The 5,138-nt window shown below is 40.8% G+C and overlaps 1 protein-coding gene across 2 annotated transcripts in view; it reads left to right on the top strand.

Moving 5' to 3' along the window:
* LOC116694589 (E3 ubiquitin-protein ligase znrf1) overlaps positions 1 to 5,138 on the top strand; it is a 56,687-nt gene that overhangs the window by 854 nt on the left and 50,695 nt on the right. The window lies entirely within an intron of this gene.

Below are 5,138 nucleotides of genomic sequence, written 5' to 3'. Positions count from 1 at the left end.
CACACACACACACACACACACACACACACACACACACCTGGCAGAATTTGAGTGACACTCAAATGTTCAAATACAATAAATCAAATAAAGCCTGCATTCTTCCATACAATACACCTACAATCATGCACACCTTGTTTGCCTGCAGGTAAGACTGACACTAATTCAGTGCCATTACATTTCTTTGCTATGAGGGAAGTGAGCTCTGCCTGAGGATGTTGAAAAGGCACCTTTAGGCTTAAAAAGAACAAGCTCACCTGTGTGTAAAACATATGTTTCCCACCGGTTCTTCCGCTGCGTTGGCAGAGGTGGGTGTGCTGCACAAAAGCCCACAGCCTATACCAGCCTATATTGGACAGATTTTTAACACTTCATATTTGACATTTTCTGCAGGGCACTGTCTGAAATTAAATTCTTAATCTTCTGGAAAAAAGTCAATACTCTCACATTAAGGTGCTGTTAAGAGGTCATTTAATCAATTGGGGAAAAAGATATTTTTGCTTTGCCTGCGTGTCTTGGAAATTGGATTTGGTGAACATAACATTGCAGGGTTCTCTCCGACTTGACTGTCTGCATAGGTCATTCCTTGTTGTGTGAAATGACACTAATACGCCTGTTGCCAAATCTGGCTGAGTCAATTAGCCCGGCGATTAGAGAGGAGGATGAGAGGGAGGGAGGAGAGACGGGAGAAGGAAGGAGGAAAATAGAGTGAGGGTGAGGCAGGAAAGTAAAAAAGAAGAAGGGAGGGTGAGGATGGAGGGAGTGGGGGGGGGGGGGTTACATTTATGCCTATCATCGGCTTACCACTGCCTCCACTATAGTTTCGTGTGTTGTGACTGAACCTGTACACACACACACACACCACACACAACACCACACACACAACAACACACACCCAACACACACCCAACCACACACCAACCACATGGCCACAGCTGGTCCTCTAAACACATACAAAACTGGAATAAAGTCCCCAAAGAAGATTATAGACCCTACTCTACCTGCACTCACACCGCACACACAACACACACACACACGACCCACATCGCACACACACACACACACACACACACACAGACACACACACACACACACACGCACGCACACACCCAGCAGGTTCAGCCAGGTCCCCAGGCTCTCATTACCAAAGCCCTGACCGGCTCAAAGAAGAATTGCAAGTTGGACGTCAACATCTCTGCTGTTTTTCTCTGCCTACATCGCCTAGCGACCCTCATGTGCTTTCATATCCGTGGGAGGAGATAACAGAGTCGGGGGGTTGAAAGAGAGACCTTCAGGAAATAGTAAATAATCAGGAAACACCAAATGTTCATGAATAAATCACATTGTTGACTCAAAGTAGCACTGTAGCAAAGTTATAGTCTGGTAAAGCAATATCAGTGATTACTTTTTAAACACATTATACATATTAGAAAACATGTAAGACTGTAAACTGTGACTGTAAACTGTGTAGTACTGAGTTTCTCTGCCCAGCGTTGTTTGGGCGGTCTGAAATCCTGGTTCGATGACACGCTGGTTTCATCCTCAACCAGTGCCAAGTGCTCCAGGCTCTGAAGCAAATGAAACATAGCAGACAGTGGAATTGCAACTCCCGGCCCGTCACATGATGCCCTCTGGCTCCAAATGATGTTTTCCCTTCTATATTATAAGACACGCCTGTATAAAAGTGGATCACTTTCTTTGAACGGCAAAACCCCCGCAAAATGACACGTTATAATTAGAGTTGGTCTGATGCAATATTTTGCTTCCTGAGACCGATTCTGATACATGAACTTGTGTATCGCCCAATACCGAGTACTGATCTGATACCAGTGTGTCATATATTGTGTTATGCTGTAGACTGCTATCCCTGTATGGATGTGAGATGATTTCTATCTTTATTGGCCTGGCTCAAGTTGCACTTTTTGTAAAAAAAACATGAACAGACAAAAAATGATTGCCACAGAACTTTCTTTTTTTCATGCAATTTGGCAGAAAAAGAACATAAATGAACTACTTTAACATAGATTTTCTTAAGGTTTTTATTACGCGGTATCAGATCGGTGTATAAACTCCAGTACTTTCCGATACCAATACCAGCGTTTTAGGTATCGGAGTCTATATGGATACTGGTATCGGTATCGTAAATTAACTTAGTTTGAGACCTTCTCTTTGTTTCTGACTCAGGACCAAACTCTCGTGTGATCTCGTGTGGTCTCTGTGATGCTGAGTATGTCTTTTATCTGTGTAAATGTAAATCGTTAGCAAAAGAAAATAACAAATTATACAAGTGGAACCTTTAATCCATCCAAACGATAGTCACTGCACGTTCAAAAAGAGGCCACGCCCCCATAGGAGACAGGAAGTGTGTAACGTGTCATACCATTAGTGCTGCTTGAAAATCTTTAGTTTAGAGGATCTTTGACATTTCTATAAGGTGGTATCGGGTGTGGTAGTATCGGAGTAATTTCATTATTACACGGACCGATGTCTGCTGCTGGCAGCAGTACCAGTGCATCCCTGGTCTAACGTATGTGATCAAGGTTAAAATGTCACATCTTTAATGGTGTAAGAAAAGATTGGTTGATCTTTAAGGCAGTTTTTGCCATTTTCATCCATTTCGACCTCTGCTCCAACCTTTTATTTCTCTTGTAACTCCAGCAGAAATGTTCCTGTCTCAGGGGTTTCTGGTGGTGAATGACATCTCACTGGAAACCCGGCTGCCGTAGGCTGCATTTACTACAATAAAAAAAAAACAAATACTCTATTATTTCAGGAAAACCCCAAAGGGCTCCAGCAAGAAAACTAAAAAAAAAAGTTAATCTTACGGCTGGGCAATATGGAGGAAATCAAATAACACGATATTCTTGACCAAATACCTTGATGTTGATATTGCGACGATATTGTAGGATTTACTATTGTGTGCTTTAACAAAATATTGTTGACACGATGAGATTATTGATATAGAATCATCAGAAAAGTGTGTAAAGGCAAGTAATAGAACAGCTAGAACAGTCTGGTAAGTTCAGAAAATGACATCAATTTACTGTAATGCAGCCTTCAAAACCAGGTAAAGACATCATTTAATATATTATGATTGTACAATATCCAAAATCTAAGACGATATCTAGTCTCATATCAAGATATCAATATAATATCAATACGGTTTAACTTGTTACCTGGGAAGGAAGTTAAGGTACACAGAAGGCAGGACAGCTAGTAGCAGGTCACTTGTAGCATTGTGCTAATTATTCTGTATATGAAAGAAAATTCCTCCTGCTGTGACAGTGTTCCAGAAATGTACAATCTAAGAAATACTCTATAAATGAAAATAAAAAAAATTCTCAGCCGTTATAAATGCCAACATGTCGGTCGGGCTCTACTTCGTATAAGTACTTCTGCAGCGTTGCTCGCTGTTAGTACAATTAAAGGTTACATCAATATGAGCATGTAACATGTGTATGGACCAATTTAACCCTCATCTTTTAAGTTATTAAGATCTTTTTCAAAAAGAACGCCTGATGGTAAATGTGATTATTCAGGGGGGGGTGCTGTCCCTTTGGACCCTCTAAGCCTGTGGGCTGCTTTTCTGCGGCCTAGTTTAGTCTAGCGCTGAATGATTTGGGGGAAAAAGTCTAATTGAGATTTAGTTTTCTGCCAGATAACGCAATTACTATTCAATTCAAAATATTTAGCTAAGGTTCAATATTCACTGTGTAACAGATACAGCATGTGATTGAAAATTATGACATGAATTGAATTTGTGATGAACATTCATCGCAAAAGCTAAAGTTATGATAAAAAAGCTCAGTACTTTTCCTGTAAACTGACATTTCTGATATGGAATTTCTGATATGCCTCAGTTTAAAAGCAGCATCGACATATGGCACCATCTACCATCACGTTAAATGAAAAATCCACCGAGTAAGACATTACTGTATCTGGGATTTGTAACATTATTCCAGCATTTATCTTGTAAATAACTGTAATTATAACAGAATTGAGATCTGATTAATCGTGGTCTCCTTACGGATTAGCTAATCACATTCTTTCACATCGTGATTTTGATTAGAAAACGATGACTCGTTCAGTCCTAGTTGGCCCTGTGGCTGATCGCACCTCGTCGCCGTAGTCCATTCAAACCCTGGAGCGTCTCAGTTTGCGTGTCCGTTTCAGAGCAAAGGAACTAGAGCGAGGCCTAGTTGAGAGGACGGCTTTTCAAAACCCTTCCAACCCAAATCTGTTGGGACTGATGCAGCTGTGTTCCCGGCCAGCTCTAGGAAGAACAGTCTGAGAGGAACTCAACATTTACTGAACAAAAAACAAAAAACACAATTATTAACGCAACGCTTTTGCTTTTGCCCCCATTTTTCATAAGCTAAACTCAAATGAAGACTTTCTAAGCTTTAAGCTTTTTTCTACTTTCTAAGACTTTTCTATGTACACAAACGTCTTATTTCTCTCAAATACTGTTCACATATCTGACTAATTCTGTGTTAGTGAGCACTTCTCCTTTGCCGAGATAATCCATCCACCTAACAGGTGTGGCATATCAAGATGCTGATTAGACAGCTGCACTATTGCACAGGTGTGCTCAGGCTGGCTACAATAAAAGACCACTCTGATATGTGCAGTTTTACTGTGGGGGGGGGGGGGGGGGGTTCTGAAAACCAGTCAGTATCTAGTGTCCGGGTTAGAGTTACTCAGTGAAGAGAACACCTCTCCAAAATGCCAGATGCCATTGAATGTGAGTATTTGCAAGAGTATTTATATTGAAATCAGGTTCACTGCTTTGTTGTCGTACCATCTTACAATGATGATGTTGTCCTGGTTCATCCTGAAGTCCATTGACCCTCTTTGATCCATCATGGTGCGGTCTCTCCCCCCGTTCATCCGGTGGATTCCTGTCCCTTTTAGGTGTTGTTCCGGGGGACCTGACGTAAAGTTAGTACTGGGAGCTATGGAGAAAGTCAAATATCACAATATTTTTGACCAAATACCTTGATATCGATATATAGATATCGTTGACTATTGGTGCTTTCAATAAGTATTTACACAATGAGATTTTTGATGAACAATCATCCCTAATGTAGATATAATAACTAAGTGGGTAAAGGTAAATAATAGAACAGTTACAACAGTCT

The sequence above is a fragment of the Etheostoma spectabile genome, chromosome 8, assembly GCF_008692095.1.
Source record: "Etheostoma spectabile isolate EspeVRDwgs_2016 chromosome 8, UIUC_Espe_1.0, whole genome shotgun sequence".
Taxonomy (NCBI): Eukaryota; Metazoa; Chordata; class Actinopteri; order Perciformes; family Percidae; genus Etheostoma; species Etheostoma spectabile.
This window is presented reverse-complemented; position numbering and strand designations above follow the sequence as displayed.